Here is a 16672-nt window from a genome sequence, read left to right as displayed (position 1 = left end):
GGATTAAAACCAGAAAATCTTTTGCCAAAGGCCAAAAATTTCTGACTTTCCTAAAAGAACACAGTAATAGCACCTTTACTGAGGAAAAACAAAACATTATAAGAGCTCAGTGGAAAGGGTTTAGTTACAGCCAGCAGAGCAAGAGGTTGGAGGGAACCTTGGGCATTGACCTATCCAGTACCATATATAGCTGTGTCCCCAGGAGGATTTAGGCCAGCTTAGCAACAAGAGCAACTACTTCATCACCAAGACTTCATCCCATGGTGAGTTTTACGTACAGAAAAAGGACTTCGAGGTACTGTAATTCTGTTATGCATTGTTATCTCATTGTTATTATACTTTAAGTCTGTAGCATTCTCCTATTCTAACCATAGATATGGAATATATTTGTAACATGAGTGAGCCTGAACTTTAGTTCAGGGGCTGGGAAATACTTTGTAACTAACTAGTCTTCTTCTTCTTCTTCTCTTTTTTTTTTTTAGTATGGTACTTATAGAATTTATTAAAAGCAACATGAACACATAGAACTCTAAACAATCTAAATTCTAACAACATATACAAATACAGAGTGTCTACAAGTCCATGCAGAAATAAGAAAAGTTCATTCTGAGAGAATTATCATCGATCCTCAAACCATTCTCCCTCCCCCAAAAAATATTTCAATGAATATTTTTGTTTCTACTTTATCCAGTAACAAAAGAGAAAACATAACTTGGCAAATAAAAATTAATAGGAAACAATGCCAAAGCTGGCTTAAAAATTATGCTACCTAATCAGTGGCATCTAATTCTTAAGACTATTCATGTAACATCCACACTAAAAATAGGAGCAAAACAATCTAGCTTAATGTGTTTTTAGGTTTTGCTTCAGTGAATTAATTCATTTTCTCACAAATTCCTCTCAATTTTGTCTAATGGTGACCCATTTATAGAATGCCCCATTTCCCTTCTAGAAAATTCTGTTTCCAGATAACTTGAGTATTCAGGCAAGAAGTGGGACTTAATGTTTAATCAAATGAGTTCATTCATTTCCATTGGGAAAAAAAAAAGTACTAACATACCCTGATCTTGGACTTTTCAGTTCTGTCACAAATCCTATACCTGAAGCTTTTCCTCATCAATTAATTAACCCATAATAAAATGAAAAATGCAAAAGTGAGGACTTAACTGAATTAGATCCTGTATAAAGAATAGGATCTGTGTGAATTTATAGCACTAAATAGCAGAATTCACAAAATTTTGGCCTTCACTGTGCTAATTCTCAAAAGATTAAATAACAGCTAAGTCAATGTGGCTATGTCAAACAATTAGACCAAGATTTACTATTCTAGTAGTAACTATTCTTGCTATACCAAATGAATAAATGACTTTTCTTTCTTTTTTATTATTTTTAATAAATTACTTTTCTAGGAGCTGAGATTACTGTGCTGATTAATGGAAAGTACACTGATGAAAGGTGTAAGCTACACTGTTAGGGTTATCTCTAGGATCCAAAGACTGGGGTCCAAATCTAGTCAGGGGAGCAAGAATTAGCACAGAAGGGGTGTTACATATAAAGTGAGGAAATCAGATGACTTTAATATGAGGAAGAGATGGATAGATTGCAATTGTTCTGAAAAGGATCTGAGAATTGAAGTATATTACAAACTCAATATGGGTCACTGGTGTAATGTCAGCCAAAAAACAGTTAATGTAATCCTGGGCTACTTTAGGAGAGGCAGAGCTTCCAGGAACATGGAGGAAATAATTTCTCTTCACGTTTTCAATTTTGGATTTAAAAGAAGATATTGATAAGCTGACAAGTATCCAGAAGAGAACAATCAGGATGATAAAAATCCTTGAGTTCATGACATCTGAGGAGCTGCTGAGGAAATGGGAGATGTTTAGCCTAGAGAGAAAAAACAACTTACAAGAGATGACAGCTTTCTTCAAGGATTTAAAGGACTATAATATGGAGACATTTGTTGGCCTTGATTCCAGAGGACAGAACCTAGTACAATGGCCAATTGAGACCTTAGAAAAAACTTCCTAATAATTAAGAGCTATCTAAAAAATGTGAAATTGCCTAATGGATTCCCCTTCTTAGAGAGCTTTGAGTAGTCATAGCTGGGCAATAACTTTATATTTGGATTGTACTAGATGGCCACTTAGGTCTCTTCCAAATTTCAAACTGTAATTTCTGGGGTCTCTTATATCTCTACATTTACAATCCTATAAACACTTATAATCCTAATTCAACACTTCAACAACCTGTAATTTTATCATTCCACAAATGAAGATTGCAAATCCTAAATTTTGCTGCCTGAGAATCCAGGGTTGTTCCCATGGTACAAATTCACATTTGAGTAGACTTTAGTAGAAGGGCAAAAACTAGACAGGTAGATATGGATAGAGCAAATGCTAATAAACAGATTTGAATAGGAGCACAGAACAGTTTTTTGTTATTGTATTTTCCTTGTTGTCTGATAATTCATTTGGGGGTCTCCATTAAATAATAAGGGCCTTTTGTAAGATTTTATTCCTTGTTTGGTATATGCATCTGATCATTTCTCTTTATGGGTCATTACTAAATACATGATAAAAACTTTGAAAATTTAAAGCTCAAAATTCATTAAATTTCTCAAGTACACAAGTACAAATTTTACTTTTTTTTATTAAATAGTCAAATTTAAAGCTCAAAATTCATTAAATTTCTCAAGTACACAAGTATAAATTTTACTTTTTTTATTAAATAGTCTTAATTCTTTTTTTTTTTCATAAATCTATGCAGACAAGTCAATATAGCTCCTGGAATTCATAAAGTTCTTTATTTTTGCAGTCCATATTCCTAAATCTCCAAATCACAATTATGTCCCCTGTTTTCATTATATTTAATGGAAATGTTTGAGGGAGAGAGGAGAAAGAGTAAGGACAAAAGAAGGGAGGAGGCCAGTGCTTAAGTTTGATATATTAGGATTAAATTCACATCATGTACCTATTTTCCAACAAGATGTTTTGCCTTGGAAGGCACGCACACACTCCTGGACAGATTAAAGAGCAGATTTAGGTACATTCTTTTTCAGTTTGTTGATTTTGGGTAGCAGAAAGTTCTCTTTCTCTGTGTATTTTTTTTAATCAGGAAAAAGTTTTTCATTGAACAAAAATGAATGTATTATGAAGATAGGGAAACACAACAGTTAATCATGGGCAAAAGGGGAATTGGAAATGTAGAAAGGTAAAGGATATTTGTGAAATTTGGTCAGGTGCCAAAAGGTGGACTTAACAATCCATAAACAATTGTTTTAGATTTCTCTATGGGGGAAAATGAGGAAAAATACAGAAAATGCCCCCCAAAAAATTATTTATTGTTGTACATCATTTTAGTTATGTCTGACTCTTTGTAACCCTATTTGGTATTTTCTTGGTCATACATCAGTAAGTGTCTGAAAGCACATTTGAACTCAGGTTTTCCTGACTCCAGATCTGGAGCACTGTGCCACCTAATTGTCCTGAACTACCCTTAGACAAGGAAGTTAAGACTTAGAGTTAATGTGACAGGATATTAATGAAATTGACAGAATTTAGGGCTCAGATCTCAGATCCCAACGTTTCTAGATTTAATTTTTAATTTTTCTGTTTATACTATTTTATCTGTTCCCTCTTACATTGCTCTGCTGCTCATTCAACACTCTCTTTATTCCAACCAAACTAGATTCCTCTGGCCACTAAGCATTCCCTGGGGTTTCCAGCTTCGAAGGCCCGTATATGGATTCCTTTCCTTTCCTACTTCATCTAATGAATTTCTATTTACCAGTTAAAACCCAACTCTGATGGCACCTCCTCTATGAAACCTTCCATGATTCAACTTGTCAGTACGTGACACTTTGCATATGGTGATGGTAAAGTACCTGTGACTCATTTTGCAATTATACTTATCTCCAAGCAAAGGGCATCTACCAAGAAAATTCATGCTGAAAGGAATTCATGCTGAAAGTAATTATAATAAGAGAACTGTCCCCTCTGTTCTCTGTTGTACCAATCAAAAGAGTTCAAGAGGGCATTCCCATGAAATGCTCTGGGATATTGCTGCAGAGTACAGCCATGAAGAGGATGAAGGATTTCCAGTCTGGAAGACCATGCAGTAGTGAGATACAAGCATGAGACTGGCATTAAAAGAGGCTGCAGCTCTGGGTATATTCAGCAAAGTGCCAAAACCATCCAGGCTTGGAATACCCTGGCATGAGGGGTTCATACAGACTCTGGTATGATTCCAAAAGATGGGCATCCCAAAAGAATGAGGGAGTCATGACAAAGTGCTGAATCTATGAAGACTTCCCAGAGGCAAAGAGAAGTGTCAGAGAAGCAAAGGCTCTGCATTGACATGGTGCCTTACAATTACATTTATTGTTGTATCCAAAAGGTGGTACTGTGAGTGATGGCTAAACCTCGGAAGGAAAAGCAACACAGGATCATTATCCTGGTGAGACTTTTTCTTGTTCTTTGGTAAAGAAGTCTGGATGCAGTTCTTTACATACTATTTTTTACATACTACTAAATAAACCTGGTCTATATGAATTGTATTAGTAGCTTACTGCTGAACAGTGAATTGGAGTGGAAGATCTTACGCCTCCCATATAAAACAATTCTTATGTTTTCCTGAGAAGTTTTTTTGAATATAGGTAATAAGCAATAGAGACCATTATTGGTTAGACATCCCCAAGATTAAGTCTGTTTTTCTGTCAGAGGGAAAGGGTTCAAGAGTTCTCTTGACCCACAGGCTTCATATGCATATGTCAAATCTCTTTTCTAACCTCTAAGCTTTCTAAGGCAGTGCTATTTCACAAGTGAATAGCATATAGTAGGTGCTTAATAAATCATAACCAAGAATTAGGCACCACATATACAAAATCCTAACATATACTGTATATACAAGGAAATAAACATTTTTGAGTAGAAAATACAATATTGCTTGATTCCAAAATTGAGAGAGGGTTTTGTTTGTTTTCTAAGTAAAGGTAACCTACAATTCATTATAATCCCATTTAAAAGTTATGCTTTCAATGGAATTAGAGGTCTCTAATTTGAAAAGAGTAGAACAAGCTCCAAAATGCCTTCCTAAATGACATCATCAAAGACTATCAGAATAATACATACAGAATCATGGAAGAAGACATTGCACAGCTAAATCCTTCACAAGATTCTACAGTCCAGTCTCTATCTCAACAGCTGAAAGATATCACATCTGAATTGCAAACTCTACCAGCAGCTGAATTTTGAATAGAGCTCTCCGACTCCAATCCCAACACCTCATATGCTCACAGAAAATACTACTCCAGATTTTAAAAGCTGATGAAGGCTGATGCCAAACAGCGGCTGTCGGTTGGCCCCGACATTCCTTTCCTCCATGTGCTGTAAATGTTCTAGTCTGGGTTGGAATCCACCAGCCTGCATCTTATTAAGCCATTTTATAAGCACATATCATGACTCCAGTTGCTATCTGATTTTGTGTTTGTGGCAATGGGCTTGGGAGTGGAGCAAAGGGAAAAGGCGTACTTGAAAATTACCTGCCAGATTTCCTCTCAAAACTCCAGGAAATAACCAAAGTCAATACTACAAGTACACTGATATTAGACAGTAATCTTCTTCCAGTAAATTGTCATATGGTTGCTCCCTTCCTTACATTCACTCTTAAAGTGAAAGAGGCAAGCTGGTCCTCATCCCACTAAGCAGATACCAACAAACCAAAATCATATAGGGTCTCTTTCTTCCTGCAATTTCTCCATTCTCCAACTCCACCCAGGGCTGCAATACTCTCCAGAGGTTTGAAAACCAAAGCATTTTCCATTTATATATTTTCTATTGGTTTGCAATTAAGACAAAAATTCTGCAGGTCAGCCAAAAGTCCTAAGAAACTAATGAAAGAGACAGATATATTATCTTGAGATTCAAAAAGTGTAATAATACATGTCATGAGAAACCACCTGGAAGATTGCTTTTGGCAGTGAACAGATTAGAGATCTGCATTTCAAAGACGGCATAACTGCCAAAGTATACCAGAGACCAGCTAATGTTTAACCTCTTTTAAAAAAAAAAAAAAAAGATATTTATTATTTTAAAAAATAACATCACTAAAATGTTATCCATTTTACACAAAGTTTTAACTAATTTCCAACAATTTGGGAACTGTGATATAGAGCAACAAATAGAGCTCAAGGTATTAGGAAGGAGAAACAAGGCAAAAAAAGAAATAGAAATGGGTCTCCAGTTGATTCCCTTTTGTCCTCATCATCTCTATCAGATGCTGGGGTTTGGGGGAATCACCTCCAAGGTGGTGGTGATGATCTCTTGTCTATCATTTTCATAGTAGTTTCCTTCTGGGAATAAAGTGAAAAGAGTACTGGTTTAGGCTTCAAAAAAAAGAATCCAAAAACTGCCTCTGATAATTACCCCTTTTGTGACTTTGGCCAAATCATTTGGCTAGATCTCATATTGCTCATCAATAAAATGAGGGAATTGGACTCCATGGCTTGTAACGTCCTTTTCAACTCTAGATCTAGGATCCTCTAATCCTATGCTCAGATGTGAATATATGCTAATGTGGTATTTTCAGTTGTTCAGTCACGTCTGACTCTTTGTGACTCCATTTGGAGTTTTTTAGACAAAGATACTGGAGTAGTGTGCTATTTTCTTTCTCCCACTCATTTTACAGATGAGGAAACTGAGATAACCAGAATTAAGTGATTTTCACAGGGTCACCGAGTTAGCAAGTGCCTGGGGCCAGATTGGAACTCAAGAAGATGAGTCTTCTGATTTCCAGCCCAGTGCTCTATTTACTGTGCCACTTAGTTGTCCACCGTTCTACTCTACTGAGATTTTAATTTGCCAGAGGTGAAAAGTAACTTTCTCTGGCTCAAGCTGTCTAGAAAACAAATACTACAACTAGAAAACTAATACAGAGAAGAAAAGAGACCTAGAGTGGACTTTACCAATATAAAAATGAAAGTAATAAGTGTCATAGCATCTATAAAAACCGAAGCTGTTACCACTTTATCCTTATAATGCTAATGCTGGGCTATGCTTCTGGAAAGTATGACCTTCTGAGCATTTTTCATGCTCACTTTGATTTGAGAAATAAGCTCAAAGGAGATAGAAGAAATACATAGAAATTGTAGTTGAGTTCTCTGAGCTGGACCGTCACAGGAGTGCACAAAACTGTCCAGAGCTTTTAGGAGATCAAAATGCTTACAATTTATTGATGGCTGATTTCAGGATTGACCTTCTTCCACTAGCTTGACCCTCAGCAAATCATTTAACCACTGTCTACCTCAATTTCTTCATTTGTGAAACAGGGGCAGTAATAGTGCCTACTTCCAGGAATTGTTATCAGGAGAAAATGAAATAATATTACAAAGTACTTTGCAAGCCTTAACAAACGATATATAAGAATGTCAGCTATTATTGTTGTTGTTAATATGAAACCCCCAGGAATCATTGGATTCCCTGAGACATGATGAGACTGTTGCAGGACTTCAAAATCTGCAGGGATCATTAGATTCCCTGACATCTGAAGCAATGGACAATAGATTAGTTTTGGACTATCTCTTATCTGCAAAGAAGGTGTGATTGTTGTTTACATATCTTCCTTCTAGGACTTATGGAAATCCTTTACAACAATTCATATTGTTTGTCATATCACTACTTGCATGTACAATTCATGTTTGTTACACCACATTGAGCCTGCACTGATTGTGAGGAGAGTCATCACAGCTAGCCTGAGTTATACTACTATGTGCTTGTGTAATACCTGCTTTGCTGTCATATACTTGTTTCAAGTACTCTTCAGCCCAGAAGAAACCGGCTAGTATCTGTTTTGACTCCCCATTTCTTTTTTGGCGTTTTCACCTCCCTCCCTGAGAAGTCAGGGATGGTGTGATCACCTGTGTTCCAAAACAAAAGAAAGCAGGAGATATAGAGGTGGAACTCTGAAAGGGTGTACTTGACTCTAAGACAGCAGGGTGCTTGTAGTTAAGTACCTACTCAGTGTGAGATGGTGATTCTCTAAGCACATACTTGATGTAATGTAATGATGTGGTCAATCTAGTTGGTGTATACTTAGGGTAATGTGGTGATTGTGATGTTCCACAGCTGCTCAGGCCCAGTATGGTATGGTGATGTAGTCATGCTGGGGTATTTAAGGGAGTCCCAGAGACACAGAGCTCTCTCGGCTACAGAGATCTCAGCCACAGAGAAGACTTCAGGCTCCAGACTCTCCATCTTTGACCAGCCACGTGTCTGCTCTCCTGCCTCTTTCACTTCACTCCCCCACTAAGCTCAAGGCCTCGGCCTAATCCTGAGGCTCATCAGAGAGCTAGCCCAGACATCTGGTCACTGAGCAATCATGTGATTGGGTCAGCAATCTCCTAGGATCTCAAGTGTTAATTCAAAGCTATTTTTTAATTTTTCCATCAGGAGAGAGGCCCAAGCTAGGTTTGCCTAATCAAGAAATAGGGGAACTAACATTTGCCTATTTGGTTTCACAATATTCAATCAAGTCAGCAAGTGTCCTAGTAAGATATGTGACACCACTCCTGCTTGCCCTACCAGCACCACCCAGTGCCTTTGAGAATCCTACCAGATAAAGAAATTGAAAGCATTGTGATGGAGTTAAAAGACTATGAAAATGGCAGGAATTGAGAATCATTCTCCAGCTCTAATATCCGCCTTCCAGACTCATATTAAATGAGGCTTTTATCCTTGAAAAGCCACACCACAAGGGAAACAAGTGGACTGGGAAGTGGGCAGTATTATCCTTGCAAGTCCTACACTACCTGGAGGTAGAGAACTAAAGTGTATTAGCAATTTCTTTGGACCAGCCTTTAAGAATATTAAATTAGCTGCAGGGGGAATGATTAGAGGAAAAGGTTAAAGGCAGGAAAACCAATTAGGGTACCTTTGTAGTAGTCTAGTCAAGAGGCAGTAGCCACCTGAATGGAGAAAGGACATAGATGTAGAATTAACAGAACTTGGTGACTGATTGGCTACAGGAGGTAAAAGGAGAGGGAGGGGCAAAACATATCTTCAAGCTCATAAACCCGAGTTATTAGAAAGATAGTGGTGTCCTAGACATAGAAGAAGGGTTGGGTTTAGTAGTGAAAGGTAATGAATTCTGCTGGGGATGTGCTGAATTTGAGGTCCCTATGAGACATCCAGGTGGAGATGTCCTGCAGGCAATTGATAATACCAGACTAGAGCTCAGGAAAGAGATGAAGGCTGGATAATGTAACCATCAACATAGAAACAATTATGTTTCTCTCTAAGAACTGAGGAAATTCCCAAGAAAAGCCTGGTCACAAAATTCAGCAAAGTTAGCAATGGAACTAATAGAATGAAATACTTCTACAAAAAAAGGAAACCAAGTTGGATTTGTTTGGGGATTAGGAGTATAGTCATCAGTCTTCTCTTAAAGATCTCTATTGAGGGCAGCTATATGGCATAGTGGATAGAGGACCTCCGCCATAGTCAGGAAAATCTAAATTGAAATCCAGCCTCAGACATTTATTAGTTGTGTGACTCTGAGCAAAGTAGAGGAAGAAGAAAAAGAAGACAACACTTCCTTTACTGAATAGAAAACCACTTCTTCACAAAAATTCCTAACCCCAAAGTATCCCCTGCCATTTTTGGTTACTTTGAATTGTTAGGAAGTTTTCCCTGTCCTTAGATTTAATTTTGGAAGATATCTTAGAACTGCTTTCTCCAAATCTTCTCAGTTTATAGAGAGGAGGAGCTGCTCCCCTCCCTCCCCCAAATAAGTATCTTGTTCAAGGTCATTTGGATTATTTTACAGATAATAAATTGCAGAGTTAAGATTCAAACTTAGGGCCTTTACTGACAAATCCAGGGTGTTATCCAATGTATCACACTGCCACCCAGACATGAATGAATGCATTTCTTAAGCACTTATACTATGTGCCTAAAATTGTTAAGTGCTGAGAATACAAATAGAAAAAAGCACCAGTACTGGCTTCAAAGAGTGAGGAAGAAACAACATATATAAGGGGAGTAGTGGCCAGGGAAGGGAGTTGCAGTCTGGGAAGTTCCAAAGAGTTTCAGTGGAACGATAGTATGATCAATTGGTGTGTTCTTTCTAGAGACCATTGTCTACAGTGTTGATTTCTTTCTTTCTGCAGTCAGAGTTAAGTGACTTGCCCAGGGTCACACAACTAGTGTCTTTGGGCACATTGGAATTCACATCCTCTTCACTTCAGGGCTGGATTCTATCCATTAAGCCACTTAGCTTCCACTTGTTGAAAGTTCTTACAATGTGGAGTAGGAGTGAGGTGTCAGAGGTAAATAACGAATGGCAAGGCAGAAAGTAAGAAATGACCAAAAGAAGGGGCAGCTGCTTGAACCAGGGAGTGCTGAGCTAGATGGTAGAGTAATTCTCAGTCATGGTCACTAGATGAATGTTTTGGAAAGAAAAGACATGTACATCTATGTCTCTGTCACTTCCACCATTTTTATCTATTTTTGGTCTCCTAAGGAGACCAAAGTTTCATTCCTCTTTCAATGTACATACCCATCAGATCCTTGATGACTGCTATCAAATCTGCCTAAAGTTTTTCCTTCTCCAAGCAAAATATAACTACTTCTTTCAATTTATCTTCTTGTGGTGTGACCTTAGGTATCTTCACCATCCTGTTCATTCTCCTCTGAAAACTCTGTGTCAATAAACTCCCTAAAATGAGGTATCTAGAATTGAACCCAATACTACAGACACGATCTGACTATGGCAGAGTACATCACCAGTATCGCTTCTTCTTAGTTCTGGAGGTTATGCCTCTCTTCATACAGTCTAGAATTATATTCACTTTTTTTTCATTACTTATCACACTGCTATATATACACTGAGTTTACAATCCCTAAACTGTTTTCTGGCAAACTGCTATCTAGCTATGCTTCCCTTTCTATTATTTGTAAAGTTTCTTCTTCTTTTTTTTTTTTTTAAGGGTAAGATTTTACATTTCCCTCCATTAAATAGGCAACTTATTAGCCTATCATTCTAGTTTGTCAAGATCTATTTGAATTAAATTCAGCCTATCCCTCAAAGTTCTACATCACCTAAAAACATGATAAACATCCTATTTATACCTTTATTCAAATCATTTTTTTTAATTAATGAACAGCACAAAGCAAAAAAAAAAAAAAAATGAAGGATGGGGGAAGAGAGGAAAAGAGGTGGGGGAGAGACACAGTGCTTAATTTTATTCAATTAAATATAGTAATTTGAAAGTAAGTTTCAAATCTTCAAGAAACAATATTAGTTTAATATTAGGATATTTGCAAGCTTATCAGCTTTGCTCATTATTTTTCATCCAAATATCACTGAAAAAACCTACTCTAATGCTTCATCATAGGTTCTCAAAGGCTCTTCTAAGATCATGGGAGTGTGCTAGAGGCAAATCCTGGCAGCTCTTATTCTAAATCACTCCATCTTAGAAACCCATTGAGGGACTTCTCCGTTTATTAGTCTCTGAAGACTGGTCATCTATCTCCTTTGAAGGAATTTGAATAAAGATGAACAAACAGCTCGAGAGCAGGGGGCAGAGAAAGATACATTTTAAAAACAGTAATTTTCAGTCTGTTCTGTAAACACCAAAGCTTATTCAAACACTCATCACATTATCATGGAAAGCTGAAATACATAAGGACTTGCAAACCCTGATTTAGAACCCTGTGCATATTTTGCTACAGAAACAATATCCTCCATGGGAATGAGGTTCCCAGGCTGGCCTACAGAAGTCTATTTAAGTCATAATATCCCTGAAATAAAGGTTAATAGTAGTATTTCAATTACATTGGACCACCATGTGTACATTTATATCTGTTTCTCACAGATATATAATTGGTGTACAATTTATGAGACTAATATAATTACCCTTTCCACATTTCAGGGGTTAAGGATGTGGTGCTATCATGATCTGGAAAAGATTTTGGCTTTCCCTTTGTACCAGAGAAAAAGTCTAACTTTTGGGGGGAAAGGGGGTGTTTATAGTAAAAAATTTGTGTTAAATATTTGGTTATAGGCTCTGTCATCTCTTGGCCTTAATGTGTCAACTGTGGCTTTCACAGAACTCCCCCAAAATTCCCATTTACTTTCTTAAGTTAACCTCTGATTTATCAAAACCATGATGGGGAAAGTGGAAACGTGAAAAGTTTAACTGTACTGGGAACTCTTTGGCCATAGAGATGGTTAACATTCTTAATAAGCAACATTTTTAAAAGGTTAGAATAGATATTCTTCATAGGCTTATAGAGATGGACAGGACCTTAATTATCAAATATTCCCTTGTTTTTTAGATGTGAAACTGCAGACCAAAAGAAAAGTGACTACTTTTAGTATTAAAGAAGTGATTAGTGGAACGGTTAGAACTGTCACAATTACCACATCTATTGCTTTTTTCCATCATCATACTAACCTATCAGAGAGTTGTTTCTTAACTGTCAATCTGATTTTACAAAGAAGGACTCTGTAAGAGACTTGCCAAAATCATACAGATAGAAGGACCATTCAGATCTTGTTCCTAATTTAAAGTAGTATTCTTTCTACTCTTCCACATTTCAGAGGTCCTTCCCACATTAATCTTTTGTCAACTAAAGCTGATGAACTGATGAACTTTGTTAGCTAAATGTTAACTGCATTACAAATGGGAGATTCAAAATAGGTTTATTTGGGGGTTTTCTTTTAATCTTATTAGGATTATATTCCACCTCCTGCCTTCAGCCAGACCCAAAGGCATGGGCTGAAAGTTTCCAAATATTATACTCCTGCCAGAATGTGGTCCTGTTTTCCACACATATTTCCCCATGACATGGATGACAAACTGTATTTTACTCATGAGGAAGCCGACATACATAGGATAGAGGACCTGAAAAGAGAACCAACTTCAGAGTCCAGTCTCCTAGTGTTTTCTTAGCTACTTTGATCCAGACAGGAATGATTTACCCTTGTTTTTACTCTTTACTTCAAGCTAAGTATGTGAAAAATTGATCTATTCCCCAAAAATTACAGTTAAAGTCCTTATTTTACCAATTGAATCAGAATTTTACTTTTCCAGGAAGCTCAGAATCTAAAGGAACCTATAGATGAACTGTTTAGAAACCAGAAATCTTTTGATTTATGGTTAATTGTTTCCTATTTAATCTGTTTCATAAGCTTGGAGTTTCTGTGTAAAATATTTGGCAGCAAGGTACACCAGAATTTGTAAGGGACAGATGTGAATACTCAAATCTATAATTAAAAGCTAGCAATCACAAAGTAATCAGAAGGATGTCTGCCATTCTCTTACCCATTTATTATTAAACCATAGGATTTAGAACTGGACAGGACATTAAGAAATATTTGGTCCAGCTCAGTTTTATGGATATGGAAGCTGAAGAGGACTGTGAGTTAACTTACTTTCTTAAGGTCATAGATCTAGTAAATACCAGAAAGAGAATTCAAACTTGGGACCTCTGACTCTCCAAATCCTTTTCACCAACACCAGTGTAAATTATATGCTTTGTTTTTATCATTGATCAGATATATGTCACAACTCTTTTGTGGGTTCTGTAAGTCCCCTCCAGAATCTTAAAAGGAAGTCTAGACACTGGGGGCAGGATGGTATAGGTTGTCCTGACTGCCACCAAAGGCAGCAGCTACATTTAACTCACAGTAGGAGAGTTAAAATGCAAGAAAATCCCCATTCTCAACCCCAAGTTCAATGTGCTATTTTCCATTCCTTCTCCCTCTGCCACAGCCAGTCATTGGAAGAAGGGCCAAAAATGGGAAAATGAAAAAAAAAAATGTTTCTTGTATTTGGGTAGTACAGGCTGTGTTGGCCAGGGAAGGGATTATTAAGAGATTCCTGTGGGTTCAGAAATGTGGGTTTCTTATCTTCACAGATGCTCATTCATCTCTGGTGAGTGAGGGCAGATTTTGACTCAACCCCAACACTGCCTCCGGAGCTCCTGGAAGAGAAAAAAGCACAAGGCAAACCTCCCAGCAGGACCCTCCCTGGGACTGTCTCCTAAAACACGTGGCTTAACCATGTGCTGCCCCAACAGGCCCAAATACAGATGAGACCACAAACATTGGGAAATTTTCATCTTTTTTTCTTTTTTAATGAAAATAGTAGAGAAACATGTTTACGAGAAAGTTTGTTTTGGGAGTAGGGGTTATTGTTTTTTAATGTTCTAGGATTGTGAGTGGTTAAAGAAACTGAGTGAGTCTAGTCAGGAAAAAGATATTCCTGCTTAATGATCAGACATCCTAGGCACATACCTGTGGTTTGTAGGAAGGCCCAAGGTCCCTTCCGGGTCTAGATCTATGCTCCATGATTCTTCAGAGAAGAATAAAAACTACCTACAACTTTTCTCTCCCCTCCCACCATGAATACTGAAATTCCATCTTTAAAGTTTCCTACTTCTTAGCTACATTGTTGCTTAACTCATAATTTAAAAGTTTCTCTCTGGGAGAGAGTAGCATTAGAACTGCTAATCAGCAACATCTTTGCATGAATTAAGTGACCAGCAGGGGTTCTTAAACTGAAGTCTGAAAACCTAAAACTATTTCAATTTAATTGATTTCTTTAAAATCCTATATATTTTATTTTGTGCACTTAAAAGAATTTTTCTGTATGAGTTTCAAATTGCCAACAGGGCCATAATCAAAATATACTATACCAGTAACATGCCAGAACATCAATGACACAAAAAAAAAGATTAGATTTACTACCAAGAGAGCAGCACTACTGTCCAAACTGAACTAGAAATAGGACAGTTCTCTGTTGGTGTATAGGAGTGAGTAAGAATAGTTCCAGAACATAAAGGAAGTAAGAAAAACTGATCAGAGAAAATGGAGATCAATAGGCAGAGGTGTAGGAAGGAGGGGAGATACACACCATACATGGCTATTCAATGTATTTATTTCACATTTGTTGAACTGGACTGAATAAGCACACCAGTTGTGGAAGATGCACAAAAAGAGAAGAATATTTTCTTTAGAGAAAAAGATTGTTGAAAAAAGAGGCAGGAAGATGCCAAATATAAACTTTACAGTTTTGCCCACCAGCCAGCCCTGCTTATGCAATTCAGTAAGCATTTATGTAACACCTATTCCATGCAAAGGAATAGCTAGGGCAAAGAAGGAACAAATTGAAGTTTCTGACATCAAGGAACTTGTACTCTGCTTAAGGAATTTTATGTGTGTGTGTGTGTGTGTGTGTGTATACATACACACACACACATATATATGTATATGTATATATATACACATATATATACAAATATAAATTAAATACAAATAAATGCAAAGTAATTGGGGGGAAAAGAGCAACTGGTGATATGGTCTGATAGGAAAGGTGTCTGATACAAGGGAATACCTGAACGGAGACTTGAAAGAAGCCAGAGATCTAAAGACTGAAATGAGAAGAAAGTAGATCCCAGACACACAGGGCCTATGGGCAAAAGATGGTATAGTTTATATAAAGAACAGGAAATACAAGATAATTTGTCCATGTAAAATATAAATTAACTAGAGTTTGTCAACACAGATCCTTAGAATGCAGCCTCAGAGATGGCAAGGACTAATTGCTACTGTTGACATTTAAATAAATGATTATTGGAGAAATGACAGTATTTTTAATCATTTAAAGGCCTTAAAATTTTAACAGCAAAAATAAATTCAATACCTTCTGATGTATATATATATAGATAGAGAGAAAGAGAAATGTGTATATATATATATATATATATATATATATATATATATATATATATCTGAAGGTATGTATTAAGTTTACTTTAAGGCGTGCATATATATGTATGTGTGTATATATACATACACACATACATGTATATGTATGTATGTTATGTATGAGGGTGTGTGCATATTGAAAAATCTAATTTTCCTTATCTCAATTTATGGTTTCCTTTTCCAAGAAATGTACTGTTTGCTGTGAAAGCATCCTTTAGAAATGAGCATTTAGGTCTTAGTTTCCTTATCTATAAAACTAGGATTGTCAAGGGATCTGTGACCCACAAAAAAAATTAAGAACCCATCTCCTAGCAGCTGAGCAGACCTGGAAAGGTTGCACTCCTGTGATCTTAGAGCTGAGTTGTGAAGGAAGCCAGGGATTCTAACAGATGGAGGGAAGGAGATTTGTATCAAGTATCAGACAAAAGCCCAACTGAGAATCAGAAGTCAATATAAAGTCAAGAGTATGTGAAATGAACAGTTAGAAACCAGCAGACAGACAAGATGAAAGTAGGTATAAAGCAAACAAAAAGTGATCAAATGTCTAGTAGGCAAACAGTTAGGAAGTTAAAAGAGCTAAAGGGTAGGTAGGGAAGGGAAGAACTGTAAGATACTAACATTGATGGAGTGTTAGTGGACCTGTGAGTGAGTACAACCACTCAAGAAAGCCACCTAGCTACCATAACACACACCTGCATGTATATAGCTGCTGAGGGAATGCTTTCCTATAAAATGCATATATATTGCAAAAAAATTTTTTTTCAATGAGGTGGGAAGGAGGGAGAGACCATAGACTTCTGTTAGTTTTTTCCTTTTTAATATTGAGTAGGGGAGCTACAGATATAAAACGTTACATCCATGTTTAGATGAGATCTCTCTACTAATAGTTTTATTTAACTGT

This window comes from Antechinus flavipes, chromosome 1 (assembly GCF_016432865.1).
Source record: "Antechinus flavipes isolate AdamAnt ecotype Samford, QLD, Australia chromosome 1, AdamAnt_v2, whole genome shotgun sequence".
NCBI classification, from domain to species: Eukaryota; Metazoa; Chordata; class Mammalia; order Dasyuromorphia; family Dasyuridae; genus Antechinus; species Antechinus flavipes.
The sequence above is the reverse complement of the archived record's forward strand: the minus strand, read 5'-3'. Positions refer to the sequence as shown.